The sequence below is a fragment of the Pezoporus wallicus genome, unplaced genomic scaffold (assembly GCF_028554395.1).
Source record: "Pezoporus wallicus isolate ANWC-B61680 ecotype Strahan unplaced genomic scaffold, APGP_CSIRO_Pwel_v1 contig_747, whole genome shotgun sequence".
Lineage (NCBI taxonomy): Eukaryota > Metazoa > Chordata > Aves > Psittaciformes > Psittacidae > Pezoporus > Pezoporus wallicus.
The window spans coordinates 1,174,447-1,198,422 of NW_026638457.1; the positions used below are offsets into that span (position 1 = coordinate 1,174,447).

A 23,976-nucleotide genomic window follows, 5' to 3' on the forward strand; every position below is an offset into this window, starting at 1 on the left:
AGAAGTTTTCAGTGTGCATAGCTGAGAGTGATACATGATCCTGATATAGGACGGTTATCATTTTAGATGTTATCCAAAAACTAGAAGGAAAAACCACTTCCTAGCGTGGCTGGAACCACAATTCAGTATAGTGTTCATACTGGTTCTGGTGACAGGAATTCTGAATTTACTTTTCCTTTATGGTGTCAGAAGGAGTAACATAAAATTCTCTATGTATGTTTGAAAACAGTATCAGTTTTAAGTTCAGCCCAGCTGTACCCTGAGGCTGAAACATGGCCATGTTTTGGCAGCAGGGAAAACTGCCATATGTTGCTGTGATAAAGAAATTACACCGATGCCAGTCTCTGAAGTCAGACTTATACTAAGGCAGTATATTTGTAGCAGCATAAGCTTTATATATATATATATATATATATATATATGTATGTAAGAGTCTGACAAGTCTGTATTTAAGGATAGTTTTTATGTCACGCACTTTGTAAGTGCTGCAAGCCACAATTCACTATTGTTCTTGAGAGAGGTTGTATACAATACATAAATCTATTGCATTTCCCCATTACAGAGAATTGCTTGCTGTCTAGCTCCCAGCCTCCAATAGCCACAGGACAGTTCCATTCCTTGAATAAGTTCTTACTGACTGGCTTTTAGGTAGTGAGCACATACTGGAAATTGATAAGTAGATTCCTTTTTTTAGCAGTCATTCAGGTCTCTAAATGAGAGCACAGATGTGGAGACCCTGACTGTGGCTGGCAGCAACATGACATGCTCTTTTTTTTTTTAAGGTCAGTATAGACCATAAGTTTTTAGATCTCATAAGTGACTTTTAGTGCTTTTAAAATCATTAATTACTTTGATTTAATGACAGCAGTATGTCAGGGATCTTTGAACACAAGAGACTGTTTGTATTCTTGATATGCATATAACAAAATCTATTGTAGGATCTATTAATAAAATGTGGTAGTTCCAAACCATATCTACTGCGGCTTAATGCAGAAAAAAATATCCAGTACAAAGTACTGATCTCAATCATAAACCTTCTGTTTTCTATTGTAAACACTGAAGCTGCTGTTTCTCATTGCTGAAGGACTGCTACTGATCCATAAAAATGACTGAGCAGTTTCATATTCTCTCCCTTTACCAGTATCCCTGAGACACATTTGTCAGATTGCTAAGAAGTTGCTGAGAACAGACAATGGATTCCACCAGCACCTTTTTGTTTTCACTATTTATGTCCTTGAGCTCTTGAAATAAATTATCCAGAGTTGCAATAAACTTGTTTTGAAGCAGAAGTTTTACTGCTGACTAGGTCCATGGTTTCCAGGTAAACATTTTCTTGCCCAGCAGTGATGGTGGTCTTCAAACTTCTAGTTTTTGACAGTACACCAGCTAATTTCTTCTGTACCTTCTGTGCTGACAGATCCAGCTGGCTTCACAGCAAGGACACTAATACATTTGTGTTCTTTGTATTACAAACTTTGTCATTTCCACTTCTCTTAAATTCTCCCATATTTTTCAGCTGACTAAAAACCACTGGTTGTCTCTTCCTGTATTTTTTCAGTGTGAGACATGGATCTCCTAAGAAGACATTAATTTCTTTTTATGACCCTCCATCTCATCAGCCACAGCAGAAAATTTCTTTGTGTTATTCTGAAACTGACAATTCAGTTCCAGGACAATTTCCACCATATAGCTAATATATATTTAATGCTCTTCCTAATCCACATATATGCTCCTCAGTCAACCTCAACAGCTTTACTAGCAAATGGCAGAGTCATGTTTTTTTCAGACATATAAGAAAGCAGTGGTCAACATTTTTTTATCAGAGGTGAAAGATGCTGATACAACTAATGCAAATACATTAGCTGCTGAACAACTGGTAGATGTGTTTTTTCTTGATTTCAGTAAGGCATTTGATACTGTCTCCCACAGCATCCTCATAGATAAGCTAAGGAAGTGTGGGCTTGATGATCAGGTAGTGAGGTGGATCAAGAACTGGTTGGAAGGAAGAAGGCAGAGAGTTGTGGTCGATGGGGCAGAATCTAGCTGGAGGTCTGTGACTAGTGGAGTCCCTCAGGGGTCGGTGCTGGCTGTTTAGTATTTTCATCAACGACCTGGATGAGGGAACTGAATGTACCCTCAGCAAGTTTGCTGATGATACTAAACTGGGAGGAGTGGCTGACACACCAGAAGGCTGTGTTGCCATTCAGCGAGACCTGGGCAGGCTGGAGTGTTGGGCGGAGAGGAACTTGATGCAATTCAACAAGGGCAAGTGTAGAGTCTTGCATCTGGGGAAGAACAACCCCATGTACCAGTACAGGTTGGGGGCTGACCTGCTGGACAGTAGTGGAGAGGGACCTGGGGGTCCTGGTGGATAGGAGGATGACCATGAGCCAGCAATGTGCCCTTGTGGCCAAGAAGGCCAATGGCATCCTAGGGTGCATTAAAAAGGGTGTGGTTAGTAGGTCAAGAGAGGTTCTCCTCCCCCTCTACTCTGCCTTGGTGAGGCTGCATCTGGAATATTGTGTCCAGTTCTGGGCCCCACAGTTCAAGAAGGACAGGGAATTGTTTGAAAGAGTCCAGCGCAGAGCTACAAAGATGATTAAGGGAATGGAACATCTCCCTTATGAGGGGAGGCTGAGGGATCTGGGACTCTAGCTTGGAGGAGACTGAGGGGTGACCTCATCAATGTTTACAAATATGTAAAGGGTGAGTGTCAGGATGATGGAGCTAGGTTTTTTTCAGTGATGTCCAGTGACAAGACAAGGGGCAATGGGTGTAAACTGGAGCATAGGAGGTTCCATGTGAACATCAGGAAAAATTTCTTTACTGTGAGAGTGAGAGAGCACTGGAACAGGTTGCTCAGGGGGGTTGTGGAGTCTCCTACGTTGGAGATATTCAAGGCCCGCCTGGACAAGTTCCTGTGTGATGTACTCTAGGTTACCCTGCTCTTGCAGGAGGGTTGGACTAGATGATCTTTTGAGGTCCCTTCCAACCCTTAGGATTCTGTGATTCTGCGATAAGAGACCACCTATAAAATATGCGTAAGTTGTCAACACCAGCTGCTTCTTCAGACTGTTCTAACTGAAACTTATATTTTATTGAACAGACCCTTCACTTCTCCTGCAGATGTATTTGCACAAGAGCATTGTGTTGATCAACTGCCTTCTTATGATCCAGTTTTATATAGATACATCTTTTGTAATAACAATAAATGGCTAGCTGTGCCATGAAGTTTTTCTTTGGTGTTTTCCAAAACTGAATTCCCATATTCTTTCTTAGCTAGAAGAACCTTGGTTTCTTGCAGATTTATCTGTGCTTCTTTCAGTTCTTTCTCCTTGACTTGCAGACCTGTTTGCATTGTTAAGGTTTGTTTTTATTAACTGTGAATGGTTTAGTAACTGTTTTCACTTCTTCCATGGCACTGATTATGTCAATATATTCTGAACTGTCAGCTTTTCTTTAAGGGCTTCATGATTTTTCAATGAAAATACAGATTCCCTTTTACTCTTGTGCAGCAGCGAGGTCTCCTTTTAGATGCTGAGACTCTTCAGTTATCTTCATAAATAATAGCTCCTTTTGGCAGCTGCTGGTTAACTTCAGGCTTCATTATGTTCTTTGCTCTGTGAGCATATGCCAGTGTACTCAATGTTTCCTCAGGATTTATAGATGTGTGAGAAACTGTGGCAATTATTGATGTTCTTTGTTGTTCTCCAAGACAGTCTTGAAGGATTCTGTTAAGTCTCTGTGTCTCCTTCCACAAGAGCAGTAATAACTCTTTCACCAGTCAAAACAGACTACTTGGTATTTCCACTTTCCCAAGCTCTTTTATCAACCACCCAAAACTGAAGTGTATTCACCTCCTGCAGGATCATCCAAGTTTATCTTCTCAGTTCTAGAAAGCTCTTGTCCATCTGCTCTGGCTTCTTTCACATGGATAGTAACTGAAAACACAGAGTAGGATCAACTGGAACATGCATTCATGTTAGCAGCTACAGTAGTTCTTTTTGCTGCACCTGTTTTCAAGATTTGGTAGGCTTCATTTTTGATGTGTATTTCTTCCAAGCCTTTCACATTTACACCTGACTTGTTTATGGGATCATCAAACATCTGCATTCCTTCTCCAGCACTGGGAATAGGATTTTGAAGATTGAAAAAGCTCTTCAATATACATTTCCATAAGAGTGAATTAAGAAAATCAGTATTAATTTCTGAAAGTTTTTCTAATATTCAGTACAATGTATTGTACCTGGTAGCAAATCCTCTTACCAAGCATGTTCTTCACTGAGGCTCCCCTTAAACTGTGCAGGTCTTTCCAATACCAGTTTGGCCATAAATGATGAGTGTTGTACTTATAATAAATTCATCCAAAATGTGACAACACTCCTGCACATATCAGTTGTCTGTGACTCATCCAGTGCAGACACGAGTTAACTGGCCCTGATAGGAAGTGGTGCTGCTGTGTTTATATTTCTATTTTGAAATAGAAACCAGCCTCTGCCTAGTATTGCACTGCATCAGCACCGACCTCCTTTAGGCTTGACCTGGAAAAGCTTTGCATTACTACACAAAAGGCATCACATAGAGCATTCAGTGCTGTGAACTCTCCGAACTGACTTTCCAGTTTTTACTGTCTGCTCTGCAGATGAGGAATCATAGTATTTCTAATAGCTTTTGTGGACAAATTACAGCAGAACAACTCATCTGTCAGTAGGTTTAACTAAAGGCCCACACTCGGAGAAACATTTTAGGGAATTGTCATCTGAAAAGATCTTGAACTGTTCTGATGTGACATGTATTTAAATTTTAATAAGGAAGTATATTGGAGATGGTGACAGAGGTTTTGATGATCTACTGGTTTTGTACTAACTGTACAGAACCAGAACTGACTCCCAAGAATATCCAGTAGCAAGATGCAGACTCTGCTCGAAACCAGAGCTTTACCATGCAATTCTCAAAATAGTATGTTCTGCTATATATTAATGCACTGCCCAGTCTTTCTTAATTATATGAGTATCTCACTAATCATTAGATTTGAGTTCTCCTGAATATTCTCCACAATCATCTTAGAGGACGAGTTAGAGGGCAGGGGAAGAAAAGCTCCCGCTGCCTCACAGTTTCATGAAGTGAGGTTGAAAGGAAAGCAGTTACTGAGCCTCATTGCAGAACTGGGTATCATGTCCCTGCAAAGAGAACATCTGCAAAAATACACTACTGCAGCATGCCTGCGTGCAGCAGGTTTATCTCAGAGAGATGTCCTTCGTCACTCTGGCAATAAGGTTTTTAAAAAGCTGCATCAAAATCCTTAATAGGATAATAAAGCACAGATGCTTTAATAAGCTGGGATGTAGCGCTCAGGCCCTGACCCTGCAGCGGGCCTGCCCTTCTGGAGACCTCTTCCTTTCCAGTCCTATTTCTTGTCCTAAAATCCTCCTTCGCAGCTCCCCGCGGCTGACAGCCCGCTGTCCCTGTGGTGATCTCGCCTCTCAGGTGCTCTGCCTACAAACTTACTGCTACTTCCAGGGGCTTGACCGGACCTTCTCCCTCCATTCCTCCCAAAGGGCCGCGGCCCGGGCGGGCGAGAAGCCCGTGATGTTGCTGGCGCTCTGAAGCGCCGATGGCCCTGCAGCTTCTCGGGAGCGACCAAGCACCGCCGACACAGACCGGTGGCCCAGGCCCGGCCCCTCCGGCAGGTGCGGCCCTGCCGCGCCGGGCCGCCCCTGCGCACTGGGCGGAGCGGGGCGGGGAAGCTCCTCCTGTTCAGGCACCAGAACTGCACAGCCGGGACGGCGGCTCTGTGGAGCGGGAGCTTCTGTTCCCGCTGCCGTCGGAGTGGGGCGGAACAGGCGGCGCCACCGCTGAGCGCGGGCCCGGCACCTGTCGCGAGGTGAGCGAGCGGCCGGGTCTGAGGCGGTGCTTCGCTGCCGCAGTTACCTAACTGGGTGGCGGGGGGAGGCTGAGGGGCTGCGGCTCCGGCCTCTCAGCACCGCTGCCTGAGGGGACGTTGCGGTGGGGTGAGTATCCTGGTTGCCAGGGAGACAGTTCAAACGGCAGCTCCGGCCGTTGTGACGTCCCGGGGTAACGGCGGATGCTCGCCTCAGCGGGGCCGCCGGACCTGGGCTCAGTGTAACTTCGGTTGCGGTGGGGAGGACGAACCGGAGCCGGAGGGGGAGGCTTCGCGGCGCGGTGAGTCCCGCTCCCTCCGGGGTTGTGTGGGGACGTGCTCCAGGTGCTCGGTTTGTGGCTGTTTCCTAAAACATGGCTCTGCTGCCTCGAAGCGGGAGATGAAGTGCAGCTCCTTACTTAATGCGAGCTATTCTCTTTTTGTATCCAGACTTGAAGGTACTCGTTTGGGGGACAGAAATAAGCTTTTGCTCCTTTTGATGTTTAAATATGGGAGAATTCCCAGTTGGGAAAGAGCTAGGCACCTTGATTGCTGGAAGATTAAATCTGCAGCACTGGGAATTTAAAAGGTACTGCTTAGGTGGTTGAGTGCCTAGCTCAGGCTGGGGAAAGATTTGGTTCTCGGCTCTAAATCTCCTCTTTGGTCTATCTGGAGCTGTTTTACAAAAAGTAAACCACAGGTTGCTGCGGTGCTGCATGTTGCAGTGGACTCGTTGCTGCCAGACTCCCTGGGCATGGGTGGAGGGTGAATTCAGCCTGCAGAGCAAATCCGGCTTGTCTGTACGGTCTCTGGCAGAGTCCGACTGACAGTTGATATACATAACCATTACACAAACACTGGGAAGCAGTATACTTGGCACCGTACACCGCAGTAAAATGTGGGCTACAGTTTAAAACTTAGCACAGTAAGTTAAACTGCAGATGTTGATTTTAGCAAATGGTATGAATATATATATATTTAAGCTTATTATAAATTTGTCTGGCTTTGTAGGAGGTAGGAGGATATCTTACAAATGTATCAGAAGCAAGGTGTTTTATTTGTGTAAATCTGAATGAGAGCATTTCTTCAGTCATGCAAAGATCAGTTGTAGACCTAGAGGCCACAATCCTGTTACGTGTAGCGCTTAAGGTAGAGTTACTGTAGCCTTACCAGTTCCAAGGATCCATTCTGTGGTCTGCCTGCATGAAACGATTAGCAGGGGCAAGGCCCCTGGGGGGTCTTCAACAATTGTTTAGAGTTATTATCCAAAAACCAAGTTTACTATTTAAATAGATCCTACAGACATCCAGCAATATGCCAAACGAGTAATGTAATTACCACAGATGCTTTAAAATCTAGCAGTATATGTGCTCAGTCAGATCTCTTTTGTTTTGCTTAAGTTTACAAATTATTAGAAAGAATATTTTACTTAACTTTGAAAGTATTCTGGAAAAAAAAGCCCTTTCATCTTTTGTCTCCTTTTCAGACTGTGAATAATTTGATGATATTTGTAAAGCACTTTGCAGTTACTATGTATGAAATGTAAAGCTAGGTATGGCTACTCTGAGAAACTGCTAGGTAATAATAAGCCCTTCCTTTAGTATGACACTAGAATAATACAATCATACCATTTAATGGATGCCTCTTAAGTATAAGAGTTCTTTAGATGCTTACAGTGTTCAAAAAAATATTTTGTTTTATTGTGCATATGAGAAACAAAAGTCCCTGTTACTTTCTGTATAAGCATGCATGGAGAAAATGTGCATTTGGGCAGCTATTGAGTTGACAGATGTGGGGAAAACAGGACTAATATTAAAAGGGAGAAGAAGCTGCCTCAGGGTTTCTTTAAAAACAATCCAGTTAAATTTGCAGATATATCTTGCATTTAGTTCTGAGAGCAAACACATTAAAAGAAGAGAATTTTAATACAGAAATTGGGATATTGTTTATAGATCAGAATGCTATATGAACACAGATACGATTAAGCATTGTCTTTACTGTTAGAAAAACATGGTATTCTAAAAATAAGGATGTGAACAGCTGTGTTTGAGGTGGCAGCTCCTGTTACAAAGTCTGTGCATTGCTAAATGTGTAAGTTAACTTGGCTTGGGATTTGAATTTGAGCACACAAAGAAATTTGAGTAACATCGGGGAAGGTGGTTTCGGTTTAGTTCTTTTCCTCCCTGATCATTCCCTTTGTGTTAAGGGGCACAATAAATCTGCAGTTACAGTAAGGAGAAGTATTGTTGAAACATTGGTAGCAGATGGAATTTAGGCTTGCGTGGGCCTTTACTTGCAAAGTAAAGTGAGAAGGATTTGACCAGAGAAAATGCAGCATTCATTAAATCAAATGATGTTTTTTGTTATCTCCATTTTTGTTTTGGAATGACTTGCTTCTGCCTGAAAAATCAGAAATTGATATAATGTAGCTTCTGGCGCTGATGATCAGCTTTTACAACTAAGCAAAAAAGGAATGTTTTCAATATGAAATTGATGGCACTGCTGTGGTGATTTTGATTGACTCTGCTGACTAGAATATGATTGACTTAATGGCCAAGAATGACAGTAATTTAATGCCATGCTAGGCTGGAGAAGTAATGATTATAAATTAGACTAGAAATGGGAATTGGATTAAGTGACAAATGAAATTAATTTAAGCAGTTGGGTGAGAGCAGTTGACAGTGTTATCAGGGGAAACTAGCCATAAATATCATCCACTGCAATTATGCTCACCTACAGTAACCACATAGTTGTCTCATTTTAATTCTTTTTAGTGTAAAGAAATTATCTTTCAGATTTCTCACACATCTAGGGCTTTTATATGGCACTTGCCAGTGTGTTCTGTGCTCTGAGGACTTCAATTACTCTGGAACTGATTGTGGGGACAGGGAGGAGAATCTCATGTTCAAATTTTAGTATCTCACTTCTTTGGAGATGGTTAGAGAAACAGTGCCAGAAGACTAGAAATTAGAGGTTTCCCTAACAAATAATTCAATTTCTAGAAACATTATTTTAATTTTTATATTCTTGAGATGGCATAACCCCTTAATTTCTTGAATTATCTGACAATTATACTTAGTGAAAGACATAAGATCCTTGACATGGCAATTTCTGTATCTTCACTTTGTGTTCTGGCTTTTGTGGCCTTTTGACCACTTATGAGATAAAATGAAGTCTGATGTTGCTTCTGATGTTCTATATGCTTACCCATTTGCAAGAGTATATGCTTGTAGATGGGATGCTTTAATTTTACAGGCTTTTACTAACTTTTTTTCAAAGGGATTTTTAAAATTTTCCTGTCAAATTTAGATTACTGAAAATCAGTAAGGAGCAGATAATTTTCACAGTGTTTTTTAAACAGTTTCTTAATTTTGTTTAAATGTGGGCTCATGAGTCAGATCTGCCTTTGACTGAATTTTGGGTGAACAGTTAGAACCTTCAATTTGAGAATAAATGTGCTTAGGAGAGAATTTGAGGGACATTCTTGCTAAATCTTTGAAGAAATTCCATGGGCCAGAAGCACCTCCAGGGGGTAGTTTCAAGAGAAGAAAATGAGCAATGCTGTTGGAGTTGGTAGTTTAAACTAGGAAACCAGGAGAGCTTTGAAGCTTCTGTTTCTGGGTGTTCCCATGTGGATCAACCACCCTGAATATGAATCTCCCTGACCTTTATAGAAAGGGAAATACCTAATGTAGGCCAGGAAGGAGCTGCAGCATGTTCTGGGCAGGTGCGAGTCTGTGTCCCAGGGAGTCTGTGTCCCAGGGAGTCTGTGTCCCAGGGAGTCTGTGTCCCAGGGAGTCTGTGTCCCAGGGAGTCTGTGTCCCAGGGAGTCTGTGTCCCAGGGAGTCTGTGTCCCAGGGAGTCTGTGTCTGTGATTTCCAGCATGCGTGGAGGAACTTGGTGCTATTGACTGCTGAACAACCTAGCCAAGAGTGGAAAAGGCTGGACATAATTAAGATTTGACACTGAAGTCCCTTACCAGACTTTCTGTGGACAGCAATGTTTCTTTCTTGCTAAGAAATTTTGCACTCACAATGTAACTGAATTAGAGTATTTTTTGTGCTCTGTGATATCAGTGGACAGCTAAGTCACTCAAAAGGCAGTGCCCTGTGAGAACTGGTGCAGTACTGATGGGTCTTTGTACATTGCTAACTCTTCAAAATATGTCTCTCTGTTGGCTTGACAAATAAAAGGTGTCATTTCAAAAAATTACATTCCAGTAGTGAATGCCATGCAAATTCCATTCACACTTGTGCCAATTTGAAGATATTGGCTTGGATGTCAGCAGTTGAGGATTTCTCTGTGATAAGAAAGCAACAAAATACGTAAACAGTTCTGACTCAAGTTGGAGGCTTCAGAAAATAATACTTGAGAAAATATGATTTTTCTCTTATGTTAGGTGATTTCACTGAACAATTATGTAAATTGAGAATGTGGTCTGCCAACATTTCTATAGCAATATGCTGCAGCAATTTAGAAGAGCTTTAATTGTAGAGAATGAGCCTTATAGGGAGAGAAATATTGTAAATATTTTGATTCATCAGTACTTATAGGTTGTGGTTGTTTTGAAGTGTGTCTTTTTCTGCAGCTGTCTGTCTTTATTTTTCCTGACAGGAACGATATGTATAGTTGTGGGTTTTGACAGTATAGAAGATGTGATGTTGCAGCCTAATTTACTGTTGTGTTTTTCTGAATGCTGTGATTACTTAGGATTTATCTTCAAAATATGTATGTGTATTTTTTCATCCAGTAGTCTAAACTTTAACAGCTTCAATTTTTCTAACCCCTTGAACCTCCAAAATAGCCTTTCATGCTACTCTTCAGAAGAGTATGCTTGAAAAAATTTTCAGCATCACTAGTTCAGGTAATGGGGGGGGGGGGGGGGGGCTTTTGTTTTAAAGTTATCATATCTAAGAGTGATTGAGGTCCAATTCTGCTGTGTTGATATGACTTGATTTCTATCTGGTTTGGTTTCTTTCTCTTAAAGAAATGGTTGGTTAACTATAAACACATTGCTTAAATTAGTAACAAATTTTGAAGTGGACATGAGCAAGCTTATGGCCTTATTATGTCTGAAACATTTTCCATCAGGATTCACATCAGGTTAAGTAAAGTAAAAGGGCTCCTGCCCTTCGTAAGCTACACTGGGATTGTACCTGGCTTATCAAGACAGAACAGATAAAAAACTGTGGTTGAGGAAATGTCATCAGGATACATGGAATGTGTACTTTGCTGGTTTGTTTTTTAAATTCTTGAAAGTTAGTATTAACATTTTTTCCAACAGCTACATTTATGCAAAGAGAGTAGCTTTGAATATTTTTTAAATCTATATTAGATCAGGAAAAAGTGATGTTTCTAAATAATAGGCCATCAAAAGGTTCTCCCTTTAAGGATTTTTTTTTTTCTCATATTGTACTTAGTTTTGAAAGCTCCCTTTCAGTCACTGACCTTTTAGTTGCATAAAACAAGAAAAACAAGCAAACAAACAAAAAAAAAGATAACTGAGGTGATGTTTTCAGAGCAGAGATGGGACTTTGACTTCAGGAAACTGCTCCCCAGTTTTATCTCATAACAGAGATCTTAAGAGCTAAAGGCTGAAGTGTGGAACTTCCTTAGCAGGGATAACAGTACCTGTTCTGTGGGTTTGGTATATTCCTTAGATGAACTCTTTTCCCCTCCCTCTTGCCCCCCTCTCCCCCCTCCAGTAGAAAACTGGGGCAAACAAGCAGGAATGGAATAGAAAGGGTCCTTTCTGTCAGGGTCTTAATGCGTCAGGACTGGAGGCTCTGCCATACTCCTACTGTGCTGGGCTTCTCATCCTCAGTGAGGTTACATTAAAATACACTCTGCATTTCTTGTGGTCTGTGGTGACTTTTGCATACAAATGCTACTGCTATTATTTGCTCATTGGAAAAGTGCATAGGAAATTCAATGATGTGGTACAGCTATGAAAATATGTACATTTACTTTTCATATATGTGCTCCATACTCCAAAGAGAATTACAGAAATGCAAAACCATAGAAGTTGCTAAAATGTCAGAGGAGTGGATGTGCTTTCCTTGATTACTTAGGCAGGATAACTGTGAATGGAGGTGAATTCCTACAAATGTAGAAATTCAGCTTTACAGGGAGTAAGTCAAATTCCACAATGTTTCTGTAGCCAGGGCTGGCTGCCTGGTACCTGGAGTTCTCTTGTACCAATGTGACTGGACCCTCAAGTATATACTTAGTTTAAAGCATGTAATTTTTTACTTATTTTATTAGGATTGTTTAGTTTCTTTAAGACTTTATAATCAGGTCCATTGTGTTAGATGCTTTATGGAGTCAGATTCCATGCCTTAGATCTTTGGATATGAATCATAGAATAGTTCGGGTTGGAAAAGACCTTAAGATCATCTACTTCCAACCCCCCTGCCATGGGGCAGGGACATCACACTAAACTATGCCAACCAAGGCTCTGTCCAACCTGGCCTTGAACACTGCCAGGGATGGAGCATTCACAGCTTCCCTGGGCAACCCATTCCGGTGCCTCACCACCCTTACAGTAAAGAACTTCCTCCTTATATCCCATCTGAACATCGCCTGTTTAAGTTTGAACCTGTTATCCCTTGTCCTATCACTACAGTCCCTAATGAAGAGTCCATCCCCAGCATCCTTATAGGCCCCCTTCAGATACTGGAAGGCTGCTATGAGGTCTCCACGCAGCCTTCTCTTCTCCAGGCTGAACAGCCCCAACTTTCTCAGCCTGTCTTCATAAGGGAGGTGCTCCAGTCCCCTGATCATCCTCGTGGCCCTCCTCTGGACTTGTTTCAACAGTTTCATGTCCTTTTTATGTTGAGGACACCAGAACTGTACACAATACTCCAAGTGAGGTCTCATAAGAGTAGAGTAAAGGGGCAGGATCACCTCCTTGGACCTGCTGGTGACACTCCTTTTGATGCAGCCCAGGATACGGTTGGCCCTCTGGGTTGCAAGCGCAGACTGAAGCCGGCTCATGTTCATTTTCTCCTCGACCAACACCCCCAAGTCCTTCTCCATAGGGCTGCTCTGAATCTCTTCTCTGCCCAGTCTGTAGGTGTGCAGAGCTCTGACCCAGGGGAGGACCTTGCATTTGGCATGCTTAAACTTCATGAGGTTGGCATCAGCCAACCTTGACACAAGCGTGTCAAGGTCCCTCTGAATGGTATTCCTTCCCTCCAGTGTATCAACTGAACCACACAGCTTGGTGTCATTGGCAAACTTGCTGAGGGTGCACTCAATCCCACTGTCCATGTCAGTGACGAAGATGTTAAACAAGACCGGTCCCAACACCGATCCCTGAGGGACACCACTCGTTACTGGTCTCCAGCTGGACATTGAGCCATTGACCACAACTCTTTGTGTGCGGCCATCCAGCCAGTTCTTTATCCACCGAGTGGTCCATCCATCAAATTGATGTCTCTCCAATTTAGAATGTTGTGTGGGACAGTGTTGAACGCTTTGCACAAGTCCAGGTAGATGACATTAGCTGCTCTACCCCTGTCCATCAGTTCTGTAGCCCCATCATAGAAGGCCACCCAATTAGTCAGGCAGGATTTCCCCTTTTTGAAGCCATGCTGGCTGTCACCAAGCACCTTGTTGATTTTCATGTGCCTTAGCATGCCTTCTAGGAGAAACTGCTTTAAGATTTTGCCAGGCACGGAGGTGAGACTGACTGGTCTGTAATTCCCTGGGTCATCCATTTTCCCTTTCTTGAAAATGGGGGTTATATTTCCATTTTTCCAGTCATCTGGAATGTCACCTGACTGCCATGATTTTTTAAATATGAGGGACAATGGCTTAGCAACTTCATTTGCCAGCTCCTTCAGGACCCGTGGATGGATCTCATCAGGACCCATGGACTTGTGCACGTTCAGGTTCTTAAGATGGTCTCGAACCGCATCCTCTCCTATAGTGGGCCTAAGGTATTCATTCTCACAGTCCCTGCATCTGCCTTCTAAGACTTGGGTGATGTGGTCAGAGCATTTGCCAGTGAAGACTGAGGCAAAGAAGTTATTGAGAACCTCAGCCTTCTCCAAATCCAGGGTAGCCAGTTCTCCCGATAGCTTCCGGAGGGGGCCCACGTTGTCCCTAGTCTTTCTTTTATTTGCAATGTACCTTTAGAATCCCTTCCTGATATCCTTCAGATCCCTATCCAAGTTTAATTCTGACTGGGCCTTAGCTTTCCCAACCTGGTCCCTAGCTTCCTGGACAACATCCCTGTATTATTCCCTGGCTGCCTGTCCTTGCTTCCATCTTTTATAAGCCCCCTTTTTCCCTCAAAGTTTCCTCAGCAGCTCCTCATGCATCCAAGGAGGTCTCCTGGCCCTCCTGCTGCACTTCCTTCTAGTCTGGACGCAACACTCCTGAGCTTGTAGCAGGTGATCCTTGAATATCAGCCAAGAGTCTTGGGCCCCCTGCCCTCTAGGGCTATATCCCATGGAACCTTACTAAGCAGGTTCCTGAAGAGGCCAAAGTCTGCTCACTTGAAGTCCAGGGCAGCGAGCTTGCTGCACGCTCTTCTCACTGTCCTGAGGATCTTGAACTTGACCTTCTCATGATCGCTGCAACCAAGGCTGCCCTGGAGAGTCACATTTCCAATGAGCCCTTCCCTGCTGGTGAGCACGAGGTCAAGCATGCCACTTCTTGTCAGCTCCTCCATTACTTGCAGAAGGAAGTTGTCTTCCACACAATCAAGGAACCTCCTGGATTGCTTGTGCCAGGCCGTGCCGTCCTTCCAACAGATGTCAGGGTGGTTGAAGTCCCCCATGAGGACAAGGGCCTGTGAGCATGAGACTGTTCCTATCTGTCTATAGTGCGCTGCATCCACAGAGTCCTCTTGATCAGGTCTTTAACAGATCCCACAGTAATGTCCCCCATAGCTGTTCTCTCTTTAACCCTGACCCACAAACTCTCAGTTGACTCCTCACCTGTCCCCAGACTGAGTTCCATACTCTCCAGCCTATCCCTAACATAAAGGGCAGCCCCCCCTCTCCTCCTGCCAGGCCTGTCTTTTCTTAAGAGCCTGTAACCTTCCATTCCAACACCCCAGTCATAGGAGCCATCTCACCATGTTTCTGTGATACTTATTATATCGTATCCCCAGAGATGTGTACATATCTCTAATTCCTCTTGTTTGTTCCCCATGCTATGGGTGTTTGTATAGAGGCAATGACAGAAGAGACTGAAGATGAGTTTAAAACCAATGTAGTTTATACATCTTGCAGCTCTTCACATTTCCACAGGATTCCAAGTCTGGCATAGTGCAACTCTAAACTACCTTAAAGGGAGGAAAACTGCTAGACAGGCCATTTGAATTTACTGTCTTTACTCTTCGCTGTGGACTTGCATTGATCTTTAGTGGTGTTGCTGGATAAGTGAAGAGAACTGAGGCTGTAGTAACTGAGCCTTGTCATTTGTAGTTTGTGGCAGTTTAAGACCTAAATGCCTCCAGCTTTCCACCTCCCTCCTCTTGTGTAAGAGGGCTGGTAGAGTAGAGCACTTGCCTGCATTTTGGCTAGTTGTAGGCACTGTCATGGAATGTCAGTATGGGTTTGTACTGTAATGCCTATGGGATGATAGCAGTACAATCACTGCCTGTACACTCGGGAAGGGGAGTGAAAGCATCTTCAATGGCATAGACTGCTTCAGTGAATTGCACTGTTTACCTTTTGTCCTGTCACTGGTGTGTGTGCTGTGAATTTTGAAGGTTGCTGCTGGACACACAAGGACTGAATTTGCGCAGGCTGCATACTTATTTTTTGAGATTTATTCTTTGGTCCAGGTAGTGAGAGAGATTACAATGTGATTAACAAGGAGCTCATAGCAAACCAGATGAAGCCCTGAACATTTAAAAGGAGATGATAAACCCCTGTTGGTTTAGCTATGGTGATTTAAATATAGGACAGATTTAAATACAGGAGAGAGGTGAAAGGTGACCTTTTGTTGTTTGCTTGTTTGGTTTTTTGTGTGTGGTGGGGTTTTGTTTTTTTCCGAAGCCACTTGATATAGTCTGTGGGAGGGAGGAGAAAAGGACAAGGTTTCCAAACAGAAATGTTTCTTTCACATAGACTTGAAAAAGCCTTAGAAGTCTAAACATTTGCTATTTCTTTTCTAATTTAATTCCTGATCCTAATTAAAGATCAAAGATTAAAGTAATTTAAGATCCTCGTTTTGGGTATTTTTCCTTGAACAGAGGCTTTTCTCCAGATAAGGAAAAGTTGTGTCTCAGACTAAGGAGGTCGGGGAAATGTTGAAGAAAATCTTGAGCTATAAATTTAGAACAAGAAAAAGAAGTCCCTGTAGCTGTTCTCGATTAAGATTGTTTTCCATCTGTTTATGTGTGTGATGCACATGTTTGAAAACTGTCAGAAGAAATAGGCTTTATCAGAACATTCAATCTAATGGACTTATGTTCCCTCATGCAGCCTGTCTGGATACGTGGAGAAGAACAAGTTGTGGATCAGTCTCCTTGCCTTTCTGTCATGGTTTGATATAAGATGTTGTGGTTTAAGCCCAGCTGGTAACTCAGTTTTGTTCTCAGGCTAAAGTAAAAAACACAGCACCAGCTACAAAGAAGGAGAAAAATGACTGCTATAGCTGAACCCAGGACAGATGTCCTGCAGCAATACTGGCTTGAGGTACTTATGATCACTCTGCTCTCCTGCTGCAGTTTATTGGTCTTGTGTTTTGCTGGCATCACTGTTTGTGGAGGTGTACTATGGACTGAATCACCAGTATGCCTCTTAAAGCTTTAAGGGAAATGAAAACCACCAAAACTTCCTAAAAATTGAAAAGCAACCTCACAGAAGTCTCTATACCCTCTTTAGCCAGGTTAGGAAAAAGAAAGAAGCATAGAGGCCGTCATTGCTGCTGAGCTTGTATCCATTTTCCCTTGAAAAAAAAAAGGGCAACCAGTTGCTTTACCCTGTAATGCATACATGCAGACTAGAGAAGAACACGTTGACTGTAAGTTTTCTTTCATATACTAGGGTGTAATAGGTGTTAAATTAGTGTTTATATTTACTAAATTCTTGCACTGGAGGAGGCAAATGTTTTTACTGCAGCTTGCCATAAATAAAAAGAAGCAGTATTTGGAAATCCTGACCAGCTTTTGTGTAGGAGAGAGCAATCATAGCAAACTGGTTCTGTGAGAAACTGAAAACAAATAAAAGATGAGCTGTTGTTCATGGTTTACAAAGCAGAAGAGATTGTGCATAAAAGAAGGAAGTTATTTGCAAACACTGAAAACCATTATTTGCAAACCTGGGACAAATTTCAGTAACAACTCCTGTTCTCCTTAGTCTGTAGAAGATACTGTGAAACCAAAGGCAATGATTTAACCAATGCTGGCCCTAGAGAAGTGTGGAAATCTTCTCCAATTACTGCATTCAATACTGCTAGAAGTCTTGAATCTCCCCAAGGTGTTTCCAAGAATATTTCCTACCAGTTTGAGTGTTACAATCTTGCAGTCACAATGTAGCAGTTAGCTAAAGCAAAGAATCCTTTCTTCTAATAAAACTTTTCATAAAGGAAGGCTTTTCTTTTAGTACTTACATTAATGAAATTATTACTTACTACATTGAAATTATTTTCCTTATAGTTTTGTGTTGCCATTTTTCAGTCTAACATTACTCTCCAAAGTGATAGGTAGGCAGTGCTCAGATGAGCGGAGTATTTCATTCATGACTGGTGGCAGGAAAAAGAAAATAGTGTTTTACAGTAGGGATGAAACCTTCCATATAAACATATTATCAGGGCGTACAAGTTGACTGTGCTATTCAGAGGTACCCATTTAGTTCTGAACAAAGTAGCAAAGCCTATAGGAGCAGTACTGTTAGTACTGTGCTTTGTGAGGGTAACATTGAGGAAACTACCCAGATGTCTTTGCAAGCCTCTGCACTGGGCTGTGTTGAATGCTGGTGAGGTGGTGATCTTTTAGGAACTGCAGATTAGTAAATTCCAATCCAGATTCAGAAAATTTATTCTCTGTGAGAAATGGACTTCAAAGACCACAATTACACAATGGTAAACTGGGGAAATACTTGAATCCTAGCAGTATTGCTGTATCAGATTTCAAGTCATGTCTGAGAAGGTTTGTACTGTCAGTAGTGCTTACTGATGGAATTTCATAAATACTTAAGATCAAATAGCTTCTTCTGGTTCTAGTTGGTCTATAGTTTGTGCTCTTTCTCTCCTGGAAGTATATGGAAAGAGCCTTTATCTAGTTATCTCAGAATCAGTATAAATTCAGAAGTAAAAGCTTGCATTTGGTTTTCAAATATAACCAATTATTGCATGAAAGCATGCTGCAAAGCTAATCATAGTGGCGATGCAACAGCTTCTGTCTGGTCACTTGCAACACTGTCAGATCAAAGGGTTAAAGAGCTGCAAGGTAGAGAGCTTTCAAACCTTTTTTTTTTTTTAATTTTTTCCTCTTTTTCTTCCTCCCCCCCCGCCCCCCCAGTTTATTTATTTATCTATTTGTTAGAGAACAAGTGTCTCCTGATTAGGTACGGGTGACTGTAGTGTTGCCAGGTAAATGAATGAACCTGGCTAAAGCTAGTCAACCCTTTGTTTGGTTATAGTGACTCAGGTCATCTAGATGCAGTCCTGCACTCCTTGGCTACATTCAGTATGTTGCTGTCCAAAGATGGAAAAGAAGCAGGGAGTCTGTGCTTGGGTTGCTGGATCATGTACAATGCAACTGCTCAGTTTCTTGGCAAGGTGAAGAGCAGTCTGTCCCCTGCAAATACTCTGATTCAAATCCAGGTTCTTGTGTGTCCCATTTGGTAAAGAGAGAAATCTAACACCGTATAATTATCCTCTTAGTCCTTGGATCTATCTGAGTATCCTTAGGCTTAGTCATTGAAGGAGATGGGTGGGTACTTCGTAGCATCTTTATTCCAGTCAGCACCTTTTGGGCCACTGTGTCTGTGTTGCCAGCTCAAGACATTGATGAATAGCTTCCATTTGTTATTCAATGGCTTTTAATTTTACTGTTGTCAGCCTGAAGCATTCAGAAGTCAGTTCCCAGGCATCAGGAATTAAATAAATTCAGACACTTTCCATTAGAAGTCGTAAATCTGGGGATAGATTATGTTTTCAATCTTCTCTTGGTAATCTTCAGACCTATAAACTTTTTTTCTGTGTTTGAAATTAATGCTCCAGGTGCAGTTTGATTCCAGGAGATACATTTGGTGACAGGGAAGGAAACCGCCACAACTGGTTTAATTTGGGTTTTCTTTACCTTAAAAAGTATTTATTTTCTGATCACTGCTTACCTTTTTTTTTGCAGCAAAACTTTTCTCTAGTGGTAGAGACTGAATTAGCATTTTTCTTCCTAAATCAGTCTGTATCAAATTTTGATTTAGAAGGTCAGTTGCTTTTAGTGGTGATGTTGTCTTGTTGCTTTTTCTGGAGATATACTAGCACTGATAAATCTAAATTTTATTATTTGCTGTGGACCAAATGTAGAGGCAACATAGACAGCTTCCATGTGGATTAGTGGCTGGGAATGTAAACTAATGAAAAAGTAATTGGAATAAAAGAAAATCTCAAAGAGTCGTGATATACTACAGAAGTCAGAATGAACTGTTTTGTCCTTAAATGTGTCCATGGAGAAGATTTGGAGGAAAAAATGTCTTCAGGGTTCTTTTGTAGAATCATGATGTTACCATATGCAGGAAAATTTTAACTGTTTTCTGGGATATCGTAATAACAGTAATAGACCATTATTGTCCTTTCTGTAATTCATGGTCACCTTTGTTTTTGAATTCCTTCTCTGCCTAGCAGTGTGTTTTTGATAGACATGTCCACCAGGGCCTCTAGGAATACCATCTTGGAGCCCACCCACAGGCAGATGCAACTACTGGCTAGGTTGGCTTTACGCTTAACACCGTTGATTTAGTGCTGAATGAAGTGTATCTTCTCCAGGGACTGCACCTGCCGCCGCTTTGCTCAGCTGTGGCTTGCCAGTTGCCTGACTGCCTTTTCCAGTTCTTCCCATTGAAACCCAAAGATCTGTTCCATGCTGAAATCCTAGGTATCAGGGCGGAGTGTAAAATGTTATCTTCCACTGTGTAATGAGCTCAGTTCCTTTTACTGCAAGGTGATGATTAAAATATGCATGATTGATTATTTAAAGATTTGGTTTTTTCTTTCTTCAGTAGTGGGAATGTTTTACACTTACCCTTGGAGAACTGCTTGCCAATAGCTAGGCATTTCATAATTTGCCTATCTGCATCTGTAGGAGTGATCTAGCATTAATATTTCACTGACTTTTTCAAATATATAGCAGCATTTCTCCCAGCAAAGTATGAAACATTGCAATAAAGATTCACAGAAATGAAGGCTGTTAAACTGTGAATTTAGTCTGATTCTCATGGAAGACCTTGACCAAATTATTGGTGAATTTGAAAATAGCAAGGTTTGACCTAAAATAAATAGTAGGGTGTGATATATTTTGTGTAAGATTATGAATATACAGCATGCATGCATTATCTTCTCAGCTGTACCATAGAGAATCACACAATGCACAGAATCATCTAGGTTGGAAGGGAGCTGTTGAGATCATTTAGTTAACCCACCCCTATTCAGGTAGGGTCTGCTAAAGCAGGTTGTCCAGGACTGTGTCCAGAAGTGATTTGAGTATCTCCAAGAATGGAGACTCCACAACTTCCCTGGACAATCTGTTCTGTTGTTTAACCATCCCCACAGTAAGAAGTGTTTTTTTTGTGTTCAGGTGGAGTGTCATGCATGTTAATTTGTGCCTATTACATTATAGAAGAAGCAATGCTTTAACTTGACTTATGAGTAGCTATTTGTAGCATTTAGTGATTTTTAACATGGTAATTATTGACTAAATAATTTTTTAAACATCCATGTTATTTTTGAAACAAGCGTTCCTAGAGCCTTGTTAAATTTTCTTTTTTTTTGTATTGTCACATATACAGATGTCGTCTTAGCAAAAGCTGAGCTCCAATTTTCTCCAAGGAATTAGGCTTGGCACTGTTTTATGTTTCTTAAATGCAGTGGGCTTCTAGTGATTGGCATGCAATTTACAAACTTCAGTTCGGCATTTAGGAGTGTCTCCACAAATCATCTTGTGTTTGGTTCTAGGAGCAGTATACACAAACCCCACAGACTTGTTGAGCTTCCCAATTTATTGTCCGAGCAATGACAGATTCTTGAGAATGAAGATTCTCAACAAGCCGCAAGAAGTTTACATGTATATGAAGGGAAGACCAGGAGGTCACTTTAGATGATAGGAAAAAGTCAATGGTATATGTGTTTAAAATTCCTCACTCTTCTGAAAGTAAACACTTAACTGTAGCCTTGCAAAGTCTTTAGTGGGTGCCCATGTTCACAGTGCCCTTATGAATTTCAGTAGCAAGTTGTTTCACAAAAGAAGTGGTTTACTTATTTCTTTTGAAATTCAGCTTCTCCTGGTTTGTTTTGATCTTGTTCTTTTTTTTTCATAATCTAATAATTGTTGTTGCAGCACCCACCTAATAATAGCTCTGAGTTCAGTTGTCCTTGCTGTGATGAGCATTTGAAACTGTTTCTCTCACTTCCTACAGTAAGTAAAATAACTGTCAGACTAGAGGCAGAATTAAGTACACATGGGATGATTGATTCCCTCCTGCTGTTGTGGTTTATTGTCCAATGAAGAACATGCACTTTGGGTCAGAAGGAAAGTAAGAACAGATATATCCATTATCTAGTGATGGAGGTGGTGTTCTGGGGATAGGGAGACCTGGTTCTGTCCTGGGAGCTGGGCCCAGAATGTTGAATTGGTGTTTTGAAAACAGGGCTGTACTGCAAGTTTCATGTACAGGCTGGTGCACAAGTATGAAGGAAATGGGAGATTTGTGTTTACTTTTTCTTGTTTGGTCAGCTGTAAAGCAGAGCTGATATAAAATACAGATGTTCAGGGTTCTCTGGTTAGAGTATCTCTGTATTCACTGAGTACTTCTATGTGTTTCCATTACTGAGATGAGGTTATTCTTTCCTGCTTCTATGTATTTATAAAAGAGAAAACGTCATAAATAGAGAAAACCAAATTTTTTAAAACTACCTATGATGGTTCCAATGTTAGGAGTTTGCTACAACTTTGAATATTCTAGCACACCACTTGTGCTTGATGTGAGGATTCAAAAGCCTTGTTTGTGCTAGTAACTTTGCTCATTCCATGCCAGAGCTTGAAACTCAAGACATCCCTCTTAGTCAAACCATTGCAACAGTCTCTGGCAAGGTCTCGTCCTGAGCCATCTAGTGCTCTTCCAAAACATTTCCAGGCATAGCCTGGGTGGGAGTTGGTGGTTTTTCCCAATTAGTTGTTTGGATATGGATATATTGTTTTGGGAGCCACAAGGGACAAAATGTGGGCTAGTTGGCTGTATGGGCAATGGAACCAGCACTGGCACAGTTAAATTGATTAATACTGATGAAATTTTCCCAGCCTTCTGAAGATGCATGTGGGTGAAATTATCTATACTTCCAATGAAGAAGTGTCTAGGGTTTCTTTTGGCCTGTTAAAGTATATGAAAAATTTCATGCCCGTTTAATGATATAAGGTAAAATTGGTAGTGATTTTTGTGAGCAGTTACTGTGTGACTTGAATAAATTGTCAAAACAGAAACATGGAGGTCAGTATCTGTTGCAGTTGTGTGATGTTTGGAGAACTGCCAGCTGGTCATACGTACAGGCTTCTTTCTTTTTCCTGATTCCTGCTGTTGCAAACACCCACTGAACAGCAAGTGTTTTGTGCTATTGCAGTTATGTTGGGAGTCAGATGGAACAGACTCCTTGAAATAGCCTGGTCACTGTCCTGGAGGTAATTATCTTCAAGTCAAGTTCTGCCACCCCGTGGCTACTGAAGGTCATTCTTAGAAGGTGCATGATTACTTAGCTACTGGTACTCACAGCCTTTTTCCTTTAAAATCGATGATTTTTTTTTTTTTTTTAATATGAATATTTTCTCCACAATATTTTGTGGAGAAAGTTGAAGGACTACTGTAGGTCCTGTGGGGATATATAAACTCTCTGTGCTTTTACTGAAAGATATAAATACTCATTCACTGCCAATGCCATTAATTATATATCTCATGATAGTGTAGTATGTAGACACACAACTGGTCACCTGGACATCTCAGTTATGCAAGGTGCATATGCAGCAATCACTTATGCTTTTCTTAGGGTTTTTGTGTGGTTTTAAGCAGCAAATATGATCGGTTATCTTTCAGTCATAGGTATAAAATGTGTAAGTTAATCTAGACTAATTGCCAAGATTATATACTATCTACACTACTGTATACTTCTGTCTGACATAAATATTCCGTATGCAGATTGGAAGGGATTTCAAAAACACGCCCATGTATTTTTGACTCTTACTATTCTAGAAAAGAATGATGGTTGTGTTCAGTAAAAGCACATTGATGGTCATGACACTTAAAAACTCCAAGGCTTATCTGAGTGAGGCCTTGATGAAGTTGACAGCGTTTCAGAGCATGCCTCGCTCTTACTGACAACTTCAGTGTTCATTTCTAGAGTTATCAGGGGAAATAATTATGATCTCTCCAGTTAAATCTATATTGCTTTCTACTATAAAGCATCCTGACTTAATTTAGAGAAAACGTCAACGTTTTGCAACAAATGTCAAATTTCCCAGAAGAAAAATGCTTAGGTTTAAAGAACAGGTTTGGGGGTGGGGGGGTGGGGTGTGTTATTCTGTTAGTTTTTATCCAATGAAAATGCAACTGAAATACCAAAAGAAAGTTCAATTACAGGCTACTTAACTCATCCTGTCTTTTCTTTTCTTGAGGTCTACAGGAAAAATCTTGAAAGCATACTTTAGCAATGTAACTGAAGATTTGGGTTCATACCAGCAGCAGTATGCTTTTAAACTAAAATACCAGAGAGTTTTCACCCTGTCGCTTTGCAATGACCGGGGACTCAATGTGTGGTTTAGGTATTTTACTTTGAGAGTGCTTTGCATAGCTGTTGTTCAAGTTTCAGAAAGATGAGAAAATAAGTTAGTAGAATTATAGAATACTTTGGGTTGGAAGAGGCCTGTA

At 41.4% G+C, this 23,976-nt stretch overlaps 1 protein-coding gene and 1 pseudogene across 5 annotated transcripts in view; one reads left to right on the forward strand and one right to left on the reverse strand.

Moving 5' to 3' along the window:
- Positions 1-1,069: 1,069 nt before the first annotated feature.
- Positions 1,070-5,547, reverse strand: LOC130599985 (kinesin-like protein KIF11-A; annotated as a pseudogene).
- Positions 5,548-5,636: 89 nt separating this feature from the next.
- KLHL32 (kelch like family member 32) overlaps positions 5,637-23,976 on the forward strand; it is a 124,267-nt gene continuing 105,927 nt past the window's right edge. For 4 of the 5 annotated variants that reach the window (XM_057410820.1, XM_057410822.1, XM_057410823.1 and 1 more), the window contains exon 1: positions 5,637-5,884. The gene's annotated coding sequence lies outside the window, so the exon portion shown is untranslated. Of the gene's footprint in view, positions 5,885-6,103; positions 6,184-23,976 lie in introns of those variants that run through there. The other variant, XM_057410821.1, reaches the window with a different exon arrangement.